Below are 13,966 nucleotides of genomic sequence, written 5' to 3'. Positions count from 1 at the left end.
CGTGTCCCAGGTGTTGTCAATTTGTATTTGCCTCGAGGACGTTTGGGGAGAAATCGGAATTGGCTTAGATTTGTATCAGCGGGTCAAAGGTTAACAAAGCTGATATATTGGAAATGGGGCCCAGATCTCTGATCTGTGCATCTCTATTGGAAATGGATGAGAAAGGGCTGAAGATTTCAGTTCCAATTCTGTGCATCCAGAGGTGTAGCTTACAGCTATGCAAGCTGAGAATGCCAGTCAGCGTGGTATTTAAAGGCTCAGCGACAGAAACCTCTCAATTTCTACTGTCATGCCACCGTCTAGAATCCAGCTATGATCTGCACTGACGGCATCTAAGGGCAGAGCAGATATTTTATCGATAATCCAGTTTCCAGTCTTTCTCTATATGGTCCTCTAACCTTCCAAGGCATTTCACAAAGTTTAGTCGAGAGAACATCAAATTAAACTGGTTGAGAAAACCAAATTGCAATTGGCATACTTGAGTCATTCGATTATTCCTTTCCCTCTTTAATGACTTTGCTGAAATCTCCAGTAGTTTCAGAGCCTCATACTTTTGAGTAACTTCTGCCTTTTACTATAAGGCCAGTCATCTGATTCACTTCAACCACTTAGCCTTCAATTATCCACTATCTCTTCAGCGATAGAAGCCAAGGCGCCAGCGGTGGCTCTAGCAGACTGTGGGACTTTCCCCCAGTGAACTGGAGTTTGGTTTTGAATCTGACTGCTGTGAATTTACTCAATGTTGTGTTTGGTTCACCCAAAACACATACTTAGAATTGCTTTTCTGGCTGTATTTCTTTTTAAAAAAAAAAAAAAAAAAAAAAAAAGATAATATGTATGAATAGAAACTTAGTGACTCACATCAGGCATGGGAAATATATATATATATTACCACAACTGCAAACTGTAACACAAGCTGGGCTGTTTCTTTTTTCTAAAGCCCCTTACACACGTGAGCAACATTCTGTTTATCTACTGGCAGCTTAATATTTTGGTGTCAAATGTGAATTACAGCCCTTGCGCGATCTGCAAGATTTTATTACAGAAATCTGGCAAGGTTGCTTCAACTAACTTATAGATTCAGTCTTTAACACAGCCCCAGTGTAAATGGCTGCGGCCTCTACAAACAGACAGCAAATGCGGGGCTAATCTGGTTTCTGGTCGTTCGTTTAAAATCAACGTGACAGTGGTTCTTATGTAAAGCTTTGGGCTCTATAGAGAGCTTTTTTCTTCACCAGAGTGATTTAATGCTGCCAGTTTATTGTCATCAGCAAGAAGATGTTTGAAGGAATTTACATTGCTGCTTTTTATTTGACGTTGCATTGCCTTGCAAACCTGTGGAGGAGCTGGAGAGATCCACCGCTCAGGTGGGGAGAACAGGTCAATACGATGACAATTAGACGTGCACGCCACAAATCTAGCTATTTGCATGGCAAGAACTCATAAGTCATAAGTTCTATTTCCAGAAAGCCATGTGGGGCCATCTGTTAATGCTATACGTGGTGGGAAACTAACTTCATGTCATCTGCAACACATATTTCCTATAATGAAACATGGAAGTGGAAGGATCATGCTGTGTGATGGCAAGGACAGGGACACTGGTCAGAGATGGAGCCAAAAACAGGGTACTTATGAAAGAAAGCTTGTTTTCCCTGCAAAAGATACTGAGACCAGGGTGTATGCTTGCATAGAATGGCCTAGTCAAAGTCCAGACCGAAGTTTAGAACAGGTGGCAAGGATCTGTTCACAGATCGGGCAAAGCTGGTAGAGACCTACCCCCAAAAGACTTGAAGAGGTGGTGTTGAGTCAGGATGGCTGAAAACAAATGGATGCCATATTTTTCAGATTTTCATTTTAAAAACTATTTGAAAACCACATATTTCCTGCCGCTTCAAATTTCCAATAACAACAGAATAGCAAAGAAGCAATGAGGCTTTTTTTCTGATCTTGAATAAATGTCTCATCCGGCTCGTATGAAGGATGCCTTGAAAAGGCATCTTTCACACGAGCAGCTTGCCTTTTTTATTATTTTTACCTTGAACTGGGCCAGAGGAAGAAAGCACTGAACAAGTGTTTTAAGGCAGATTTATAGAGACTGGATAGTATCAAATATTGTGAGTTTGTTTAAGCTACTTCCTGTGTGGCATTTCCTGTGTTCAATTTGTGAAAAAACATTTAAAAAATTGTGTTTGCTAGTAATAAAACATAAAGCTATAGTGTTGTTTTATTTCGGTGTCTCTTAATGTTTTAAAATTGCACTATTTTCAAGAAAATATATCAAGAGTTTGTGAAATGCAAAAAAAGAAAGTCTCAGGGATTTTATTTTCAAGTCATCCGGTATATGTGCTGTTTTCTACCTCGCGGTCCTATGTACTTTTAGTTTTAGTTTTTTTCCCCTTCCAGTCAGGGGAAATATGACCTTTCCCTGCCTCTTCTGTAACTCTCCATTTTTTATTTTTTTTTACTTTATTTTGGCCAAAATATGTTTTTCTATTCAGTTTAATTAAATTGCATCCAGAAACCAAATATCAGTGAAAAAAGGAAAAAAAAACTTAATCAATTTAAAAGGAAAAAATATTATGTAAACAAAATAGACTGAAATAGATTTCATAGAGCTCTTTGCTCTCTTTTTTCATCTGCAAATTATGCTCATGAGTTCCCAAACAAACTCTTCTGCATTTGCACGTTTCCTTCATCTTTTTGCACAATTCTTTACTCATTTCCTCAATCTAAGTGGAAATATTCAAACTTTTCTGTCTGTGCATTTAAGAGCAGTCTGTTACTGAGCTGTTGCAAGTACTAGTAATATTTGACATGAATAATTTATAATGCTGTGCCAATTAAATTAAAAAGACCCTTGGTAGTGGCAAATGCCTCAAACAAGTTCCAATAAAACAAGAAATTTTAAAATTAAGCTTGTTGGATGCTTTCTTTACGTCACAGAGAAAATCTATTTGTTTGTCGTCTTTGTTGCATTGAGACCATCCACATGCCTAATACATAAGTTTAAGGTGATAAAGCACTAAATGGTTCATTGTGCTAAACTCTCATTGCAGTGCTGTAAACAAGTACTTGCCCCCCCCCCCCTTTCCAGATTTAGTTTTTGTTTTTTTAAGCAAACTATAATATCACACAAAGATAACTAGAGACATACAAGAAGCTGTTTTAAATTAATGACTTATTGTACATTAAGGTCAAAATAGCAACTCAATCCACCCTGGCCCTGTACTAAAAAAAAATAAAAAGGTGATGAATTAACGGTGATTATTAAAAGCCTCTAGTTTATTTATGGCGTAATTACTGCCAAATCATTTAAGTCCAAAAATCACTTAAAGTCTGTCAAGAAGTGTGCTAAAACATTATGCCTCAATCTAATAAGTGTATTGAAGAAATGAGAAACGGTCTGTGTGGAACGCTTTACCGAGCCTCTAGAAGGTCAGATATGGACAAGTAGTTTGGCTAACTTTTCCCTTTAATAAATAAAACATTTATTTATAAAAAAAATAAAAAAACGGGTTTTACATTCACTCAGGTAATCTTTGGGGTGAAACTTTAATTCACGTGGAAGTGTGACCAAAATAAAAAAGCAGGAAGAGAAGACATCTGTGCACTGTATATAGCCATAGTTAGGTTTGCAGGTAAAACTGTGTTAAAGCCGTCTGTCTCTCTAGTAAAGCTGATTTCCTTCCCTGTGTCGGAAAAGAGAAACATTGTTTCTGTAATTTGATGTGGTGGATTAGAGAACCTTGATTTCCCCAGGTACAACACTCTAGGGGAACATAAATTTCTCTGCCTTTGTCTGCCTTTCTAATCGCTTACAAGTGCACATATGCATGACAAAAGGCAGCAATCAGGGAAAGTAATGGCACTGAGTGGCCAGATGAAAGCGGATCATTGCATGAAAGCGGGTGTCACTATGTGTAATCAAAATAATTCTTGGCTCAGCTTAAACTAAAAGATTGTGGTCCCTTTGGTGGTCCTGCTTGGCAGTGCAAGTGTGACAGTTTGGGCAATGCACTGCTCCCCCCCCCCCCCCCACCCCCTGCTCGCACCGCCACCCTTTGACCTTTTCATTAGACAAATAGGCCAGACTATTCTCTGGGCTTCACTTGTGATTGACAGCATCTGACTGTTTCCGATGCCAACCGTGAGAAATGCGGGGACAAAAGCCTCCGTCTGCTCCCCTTTCTCACGACTTCCTCTCTCTTCTTGCCTCCCTTGTTTATGTCTCTCAGAAACGGAGCGCGTGTGATATCATATGTCCTCCGAGTGGTCCACACATTCAACAAGAGGGTGGGATACAGCAGATGCTAATTTTCTCCACTCCAGTCTTGTTTTTCAAGAGGAAGTTGAATGGATTGGTCACACTTTGCACAAGGTCGGTGGTAATATATATATTTTTTTTTTCTTTCTCAGACACATGTTCATGCATTCCTTTGTGGATTTAAGCATATTACAGGAAATATTTGGAAGGTCAAGTCAATGCATTGGCGCCGGCTCACAGCTGATGTTCCCACTACGTCCTCAGTTTTTTTGGGAACCTTTTTAGAGGAATTGCTGTATTTCAGCTAATAGAGAATGGAAGAAGATAAGCATATATACCATACCGGTAAACTATAAATGTGATGATGAAGTTTTAAAGAATCTTTACTCAGGATTGAGCCAGTTAGAGGTTTAAAGGAGTATTTAGAAAGTATTAGAGTCTACAAAGAGTGCTCTTTTTTTAGATAAATGTCTATTTTTTTTAGAATCTGTATTTCACATTTCTTCTTTTAGAATTCCGCTACCATTTCTAGTCTTTTGTGTTCTTAAATGAATTATTTTCATTGATGTATTAAAAGATGTGCTCTGCATGTGTTGAAGGATAAATTGCATTTCATTTCGTTGGACTTTCTTTATGGAGAAATGACAGCAAAGAAAGGGTTATCTTTTCTTTTTTTAGTCCATAGTTTGGCACAGATACAACACAGCGATCACCTGGCCACAGGAAATGTTATCTGGAGCCCTGCAACTGACCCTGCTGACCAGTCTAAATCAAAAGACACTATGTGCATTATGAATTATTGCACACACTTTTTAAATGAAATTCTGCTTCTTCTCCTGGCATTTCTGTGGTTCTCTTTACATTTTTGATTCTGCATTTTCCAGTAGTGCTTCCACTTTTTCCTCAAATTTCTGCCCGGCAGACTTGGCAGACTTCCAGGCCTGCTGTCTTGCAGAGACGGCTTCTTTCTGCTTCATGTTATCGTTTACAAATGTAAACACATTTAGGAAATCATGATAAAAGTATAGACAGCTTTTATGTATTGCCGGTGGTCTGTTTTTGGTAGATTATATTATTGTTTTATGGCGTTCTGTCAGGAGTGATGTCATTTTGTTCCTTGCGTGGGTTCCTCTCTTGAGTCTGTAATATGCTATGGTGGCGTCTGGTGGGAAATCAATCGTTGCTGTGCACTACCAATGGCAGTTCAAATTATTAGAATGGTTGTTTCCCCGATTACCTAAATAAATGTACAAAGAGGCTTATATTTCATGTCTTACTTCAAAATAAAAGTCTCCCTAAAGCACTTTCTTTAATTTTCTGGGGGCTTTCTTGGCCTCATAATAATTGCTTAAACTTGATGAGACATTTTGTGGCATATTAATGCAAGCTATTAAGCCACAAAAGTTGTATTATAACCCTCTTGTTTAGTGCATATTAACCCAGTTCAGGTTTGACTTTGATTTTGAACTAGAGATCATGAAATGATGAATTAATTGCGTAGTAAATGCTTTTGTTTAGTGCAACATAAATCTAGCTTCGATAGCAGTAAACAGTTAACCAGTTCAAAACAACTTATTTTCTCACTTCAAATTAAGAGTAAACAAGTTCACTTTCAGTACAGCACTGGCACGTACAACAAAGTTTTCTAGAGTGAACTATTTATATATACGTTTGATGGGTTTACACAGAGTTGTTTAAAAAAAAAAAAACAGTGCTATTTGTAAGCACTATTGGAGATATCAATCCATACTATGACTAGCTAACCGCTAGCCGCTAACGATGCTAAGGTTTGCCTCTGCGTCAGAACTTCCTATTGGTCTGTTTGATGATCTCTAATGGCCGTTATACGCTGTACGATGTTGCTCCGATCTGTCTGACCGGAGCAAACAGGCTATCCTCAATGTTTCGCAATAGATCACGAAAGCTAAAGCTTATTCCTTTTTTTTTTCTTTATGTTAGGAAGCATCGTTCGGATCCTGTTGAGCCTCTCGTATCATGATGGCTCTGATTAGTAGATGTGGGCCGTACCAGCTGTCTGTCACATAGTCATTGTAAATATCTAACGCTGTCAGATATTGATCGCAGGTTATCTCTGGTCACAAGATGCTAACAACGGTGCTAACTGGATAATTAGAGATTATTTAAAACGTCAAAGAAACGCAGACAAACATGCTCTTTTGGTCTTTTTTTAATGTGTGAATACTGAAAATGTAGCAGTTCTAATTAGATTTTTGGAGAATCACAGGATAAGACAAACATAAAATGTTTTATGTATAAACGTATCAGAACAGGACAGAGTTATTTTGAACGGATTATAGATTTATTTAAAATCACTAATTCAAAAAAAGCAATTTGGGATTTGTGAAACCTTCACTCCACTTCTGGAATCTCTTCTCGTTCTTAGCTGAATGTGTCATTACACCCCAACAAAATGCCAAAGCTATACAATAGCTATGCGAGAGCGTCTCCATTCATGGTTTATGTGCAGAGAAATGCATTCTTGCCTGCTTTCATTGCTATGGTATATCAATAGTATGATCATTCCCAGATCCAAGCCCCGACCTCCAAGATATATTGAACGCAGCCTAATTCCTATTAGTGACTGTGTACACACTCAAAATGTGGTCAGTGTGCATGGCACTCATTTTGGTTATACTGACATACTTTTCTGCTTTATTTAAATGTATTTAGCTTTATATTTTTATAATGTTTCACATCATTACATAAGCACCAGGATGCCTTCTTATTCCCCGTCTCATTCACATTTGCCTCTTTGTCAGCTGTCAGACTGCTGCACCTTCTTAACATGCTGCAGCCAGGGCTGTTGCAATTTCTTCCCTGGTAAAAGCCTTATATTTTGAGCACAGTGGTATAATTATCTTATCTGCATCATGCAATAGGCCATTTTTTTCCCCTCCCTGCAGCAGAATGAGCGCAATATCCCAAAGGTGTAATTTTTTTTCAGAAGACAATTTTCTTACAAAGATTTTCCTGAAGGGTTTGGAATAGAGTAAAATTTTGCAACAAGTTGGCAGAAAATTACCGAACAAGATGTTCCTCCACCTAACATGGGTGTTCAGGGACAACTTCACTAAAGAAAGGGAAAGAAGTGGACAAAGAATGTTGACATCATTATAGTTTTCACTATCCTAGAATAATAGACGAGTGCATCAGCTCTTTTTTAGAACTCTACTACACTGTTGAGATTTAAACAGTCCGCTTTAATAATCTGGTATGATATAGTGGGATAAGTAAATGGTGTAGTTTAGACATGGGATGCATATGGATTGACTTAATATCAGCTATAAGTTACATAAATAGGCACTATTCTTTGCACAGGGTTCCATATTATTGTAAATAAAACATTTTTGCACAAATATACAAAATCACACTTCTTACATTATCTTATTGTCATCCATTGAAGGTAAAAACATTTTGCAGAATCTACATCTGCTATTTTGTTCATAGCTCTATCCCTTTTCTTACATTATTGTTGTTATTAGCGATTTCTTTTCTGTGCACCATTTGCTTGTCAATTAGCTGCTGATGCTCTGAATTTCCCCACTGAGGGAGAAAAAAAGGATTGTATTACTCTCAGATTTTGGTGCCTCCTCGCTATTTTTGCATTTGCTTTGATAAGTTTCGGGCATTACCAAAATAAGATTAATGAAGCCAACTTAATAACACTGGTATCACAGTATACTGTTTTTAAAATAAAATGGCTTTACGACTGCAAAAAAATCTTTTGTCATGCGGTTCCTTCGGTTGAAAGTCCTTAAAGAGAGGGAAAATAAAGAGCCAGAGCGAAAGAATATTTATCCTTAATATTGAGTGTAAAGTAATGCCCCCACCCCCCCACTTGACTGCTGTGCACTGTCAGTCAGCTGGCTAAAGCCTGATTTATGCTTGACGCGCTGCCATATTACGTCATTTTGGCTACCATGCCCCATCACGCACCTAGGAAAATTTTTAACTATGCGGACAGTACTGCCCGGAAAAACATGGCAGACGAGCAAAAGCACCTTCTGGCAGAGGATTGTAATCCGGTCCATAAAGATAATTGTGATCAACAAGTCGTTAACAATTCCTGGGCAGAAATCGCCGTCCCTCTTGGAAGAAAGTAAGAGGCTTTAAAATGTTGGAAACAACTGTGTGGGGTGTAGTATGCTTGACGTAGAAGCACAATGCTGCCCTCTAGATTCTAGGAGAATATTGCTACTTCGAAGGAAAAGCCGCAAGGAGCAAAAATGCTGCAGACGTTGTGTCTGCACGTCTCATTTCCAAGGGGGACATACTGTACGTGCTTCAAGCATAAACCAACCTTAAAATAAAAGTAACTCATACTTACAGAAAAGATCAATTTGGATGTTTGGAAATATTTCCAGTCTTTTTAACATTCTGCTAGAGGAGGCCATCTGTTACAATTATTGGGGTGACAGTGTTATAACGCAAAAGGCTGGTTGGCAAACAGTTATAAAACAACTAGATCTCATACAGTAGATATACTAGATCTGCACATGTAGTGGTTCTATTTATGTGGGGTGGAGTGTGCATGAACTTGTGTTAGTGGGCATTAAGACCCGAAGTCGTTTGGGACAAATCTGTGGCAATAGTCAACAATAGGGATGGGCAATATGAAGTTATAATTTTATCACAATGTTTTATTGTATTTTTTGCAATAAAAGTCACACTAAGAAATTTTTTGGGGAAAAAAAATTGTAGTCTTTAATTGGTAATTGACTGTAAATTTACAACTGCATGTTGCTGCACATATTCAGAGCCCAACAGCAGTTGTATTACGTGCAATTGTTGTGATAAATAGCACTCAGTAATTTTTTTCAATCATACTTTTAAATCTGATGGGATTTATTGATGCTCTGATGGAACCAACAGTGCAAAGAATAAGACAAGTAACATCTTAACTATATTGAGTTTTGGGGATTTATCATCATGATCTATTAAAGTTAACAGATATCATGATGAAACACAATTCTGATTACAATGATAGTTTTTCCCAGATAACTAAGGATGCCAGTGCTCGATGGGTTATTTTACAATGGGTTAAAATACTTTTAATGATTTGCCAGGGAGATTTCGGTATTATCTATACATTATGTACATTAATTTTCGTCCAAATACGCTGATACAGAGAAACCTTTTTTCTAATACCGTTGGATTCTCATTGTGGCCGTTGGCTAGTCCCTGGAGCCCTTCAGTAGTTATAAGACTGGAAGAGCTGCCGTAGTGCTGCATCAGTGTAGGCTCTGTGGTGGTCTCAACTTTGACCCCAATTAGAGATTATTAAAGTATGACGACGAATGTCTCCAAATCTAAAATTCTTCGCCACGAGGTTCACCAAGTTGGTCGTCATTAAAGCCACTGCTGCAGTAAGTAAAATTTAAAAGGAGAAGTTGTAAAGGTTGCTTCTTTTTTAGCTGTCAACCTTTATCAACCCTTCGCCTGTGTGCTTTGATGTGCACGGAAATGAGCTTTCTCTTTGGACCTCCTTGTCTTGAGCCATTGGGATGTCTTCGGCAGAAATGCAGCATCTATATATTTAATGACTGTCTTGTCGTATTTTTTATTAACGGGTTTTATACAAAGTAAAACATGCAATGGTTTAATGCAAACTTTTTGCTAAAAAATCCAGTTTTTTTTTTTTTAAACATCTTCATGATTTAAGCAAATCACATAAGTGACAAGACCGACCGGTCCCCAAGTAGGAGTCTTCATTTACATATGAGCTGCGACATTTTTTCCCTCCACGCAGAAGATGTGCAGACTAAGTGAACAGATTTGTCAACATCACGCAACATTACCAAATTGGGGTTCCTCCTCATTGTTAGACTCAAGCCGCTCTGCAAAGGGGACGGTTGCGCCCTCCTCTCCTCGCAGCTCGTTTGGTGCCGACACGGCTGACGGTTTTGAAAGAACAGGCCTGGGGGGAATGCAGTGCTCACGTCTGATGTCATATCTTCCCGGTCCAGCACTTGTTCTTTCGGAGCTCCGTCGAACCAATCCCGCTCCCCACGCTTACCAGACCCTCAGGCCCCACTTTGATCTCCCTTAACAAGCAGGACAGCAGTTCAAGCATCTTGTTATATTTGACTGTTTAATCCATCAAATATGTTTGTCTCAGCAATGGGCTAATGAAATATCTCTATTTAGGCCCTTTGCCGCTGATGAGGGAGACTTGTGAGGGCAGGGGAATGTAAAAGGAAAAAAAAAATAACAGAAGAAGCAGGGCAGCATATATTAAAATATTAAAAGAACGCTTGTTTTTTGCACATTCCTCTTGTCCTTATGCTGTTGAGTTTAACGCCGATAATCCTCACCGCAGCTAAAATACTGTGACATTAAATTCACATTTCGCCTCGGAATTCTGATATCCTGTTGTGGTTGTTAGGCGATGTTTTACACAATTTCAGTCAGGCAAAGGATGTGGACTCCTGACTCAGCCTTTTAGGTTGTGCCCTCCTGCCTGCGTGTCCAATACAATCTACTGTTTCAGCCCCCTGTGGCGAAAATGCCAAGCCACTAAGCAAAATGTCTCAACTAATTAGGAGCTTTAGAGGAAAGCTGTAGAAATGCATCAGATGACTAAGTTTTCCGTCTTCTTTGTTTCCGTCTTTTTCTCAGAACTTCCATTTTAGCTTCGCATTTTCAGTAACTAAAGCTATGCATTTTTTTTTTTTTTTTGTGTGTGTTCCTGCCTCCCAGTTGAACTCCAGTCCTACAACTGGGATATTTGATGTGGTTGGTAATAAACCAGGTTTTTGTTTAAGCCTTGAATGGAGAAATGTCGTACAAATTTGATTATCATTACAGTTAAATTAATTTCTATCACATGCGTTGTTCTACTCCTCGCGTCTGTTTGTGAAATCCCACCGAGACTCGCACGTTGTTACAGCTAATAGACTTTCTACGCTCTTCAAGGTCTGTTTCAGTTCCTGACAGACATTTTACTGGTTCATGATCTCGGTACTCCGGCTCCCAGATGCATGAGATCTGATCTGTGTTTCAAAGCTGTTTCCTTTTTCTTTCCCTCTCTCTCCCCACTGTCACTTGATCATCTTTTTTTAATATTGAAAGAACTTTGAATTAACTCTGAGCTTTTTTTTTTTTTTTTCATGCCTTTGGGGAGGTGGTCCTTTTCTCTCACAGTAACGTCTTTTGTCAGGCAAAACAAAGGCACCTACATTCTGCATAAAACCCACAGAGGCCGGGGGAAGACGTGTCGTATTCCTGATGGTGCGTGGACTATCAGAAGTGTTTTCAGGATTTATTCCTTTTACATCACAGACAGACAGATTGTATTGTATTTTTTTTTTTTTAAGATCAGGCAAATCTTTCAGATCTGTTGTTCCTGGGCTAAGATGGGTCAGAAAACGGCTTTTGACCCTTTTCTGATCTTTGGAACCACATTCATACCTGGATGTTGGATTCATGAGCTTTTGGTTTTGGATGGACATTTCGTTACAAATCTAGTATTTGTACCATGTGGTTCATAACATAACTGGTTCATAACTGATGCAACTTTTCCTACTTTTGGCACCTTCTTCTGACTATTGATTGACTATTGAGCCGATGTGACAAGTGAATTTCTCCAACGTGAGATCAATAAAGCCTATATTATCTTATCTTATCTTAACACAGTGTGGCAAGGTTTGAAATTTTATTGCAATATTTTCCAGCTCTGGATAAGTCTGGAAAATAAAAGCAGTCAGCATTTTTTTTTTACATTTTTGTATTTTCTTGTCCATTATCCTTCATCCATCTAACCTGACGAGCTTGATAAATTTCGTTCCGCTTAGCTCCGCCTAGCTTCACTCACATCCATCTGGGACTTCTTCCATAGAGAGTAATTTCTTCAACTAATTTTATTGTCCAGCCAATCAGGACGCAGGGCTGGAGTTTCATAGATGTGATGTAGTGGAGAAGCAACCGTGAGACTGTTTTGATTTAGACAACAATGGCGGCTCGCATCGAGGAAGCAAGCGTTAACATTGATGCTGCTATTTCTTCCGTGTTGTCCAATCTACCTAATATTGTTTCATTAAAAGAACATCAGAGAACGGCTCTGAAGGCTTTTGTTGGTGGAAACCATGTTTTCACACTTCTCCCGACCGCATTTGGCTTTGTTTTTTCCTGCGTCGCTCTCATCAGTGTCACGGGTTAGCTTCGGTGTGAGTGGTTGAAATAGCACGTCGATAAAGATGACAGACAAGTGGCCTATCCAATCATATGCAAGGATTTTTGATAAGGCCCAGGCTTCTGAAAAGGCAATTCCTATGGATCTGTCCCAGATGGATGAGTGGAGCTAGGCGGAGCGAAATACATTTGGCTAGGGTCAGGTTATCATCCATCTGTCATTCCCTGAAAAAAATACTTTTTGATGATATTAAAATTTTTGGAAGTGATGTATTTTTGGGTTGGGAAGTACCACTTAGTACCATTTGAAAAGAAATCTACGCGGACTGGTCTTCCCTCTTGCACCAGGGGGCGCGTTATTTCTTCACCGCCACCCATATGGCTGCGATCCCTCAGTCTTCTTCGCACCTTTTGCTGTTTGCGTAGAAGTTTGACAAACGTGACACCAGGAGATGGATTTCCCAGCCAGCCTGGCTCTGAAGTAATGGGAATCTGGAGCGTAACAAATGGTGGTGCCAGTACAGGCCTGGCTCTGCAGGATGTGCAGGTGGTCCCTCCATCCCCCTTTGTCGGCTCCCCCACCGCTCCCCTAAAGTGGCCATGGTGACTTGAGCAAGATTATTTTGGAGTTCAGGTTACAGACCAGCTCTTTCACAACCCATTAGTCACACACCAATTTCTGTGATGGGAATTTTTTTTACTGTCTTCTCACATTTTGTAAATGTATACCGAGCCTTTCCCCTTCATACTTGAAAGGTCACAGCATGTTTTTGTAATTTCTTGTCTGCTCTGATTACTTTCATCTTAACTGTTGGTGGTGGTATGTGGTGATGGTGGTGGGGTGGGGGTCCGTGGAAAACTGATGTCATTTAGCCATTTCTGCTGGAAATTACAGCGCACTCTCCATTTGACATGAATTATGAATAAAAGGTTTGAAGTGGAGTTAACAGGAAATGTTCGCTTCACATCTCAAGGAGTTCAAAGGATTTTCCCTTAAGACGGGTTCTTTGTTTCCTTTTAAATCCCGGCCCTCACTGAGCCAATAATGTGTATTGATTGGATTCTACTGCTGTGTTTGCTAATGGATGCTATTGTTATTGGATCCAAAAAAAAAAAAAAAAAAAGGCGAGGAAAAAAAACCACACAATAACCCTTCGATTTGTAAAGTTAATTAGCTCCATTATATGAGATAAGGAAAAACTTAAACTAAAAGCATTGCTGAGCAAATGTACAATCACATAGTGCTCCAAATTTGTTAATAAATCTCAGCTGTGTGGCATGTGGAAGACGTTGAGCCCTTGTCGGGTCTAATTGTTAAGATCTGAGATGGCAGACCAAGTTGCTGCTGGAAATTTTAGTCATATTTTGCCTCAGGGACTAACTTTGCTCCCTCGCTTGTTGGTTAGTGTGTTTCTACTTGATTTAAATTGGCAATTTAGTTTAGACTTTTTGACATGTAGACTAATTTTCATAGTCACCTAAGGGACAGGGGGACGGTTTAACTCAGCAGTGAACATATTTAGGTGCACGGTAGCTTGTCCGCCCACCAGT

The 13,966-nt window shown here is 39.1% G+C and overlaps 1 protein-coding gene across 21 annotated transcripts in view; it reads left to right on the top strand.

Annotated features, from left to right (window-relative positions):
* LOC105931007 (protein tyrosine phosphatase receptor type F) overlaps positions 1 to 13,966 on the top strand; it is a 280,629-nt gene that overhangs the window by 44,415 nt on the left and 222,248 nt on the right. For 20 of the 21 annotated variants that reach the window (XM_036138434.1, XM_036138432.1, XM_036138435.1 and 17 more), the window contains exon 2: positions 4,236 to 4,378. The exons of the other annotated variant lie outside the window; for it this stretch is intronic. The gene's annotated coding sequence lies outside the window, so the exon portion shown is untranslated. The remainder of the gene's footprint in view (positions 1 to 4,235; positions 4,379 to 13,966) is intronic. 21 annotated transcript variants of the gene reach the window in all.

Source organism: Fundulus heteroclitus, chromosome 6 (assembly GCF_011125445.2).
Source record: "Fundulus heteroclitus isolate FHET01 chromosome 6, MU-UCD_Fhet_4.1, whole genome shotgun sequence".
NCBI lineage: Eukaryota > Metazoa > Chordata > Actinopteri > Cyprinodontiformes > Fundulidae > Fundulus > Fundulus heteroclitus.
This window is presented reverse-complemented; position numbering and strand designations above follow the sequence as displayed.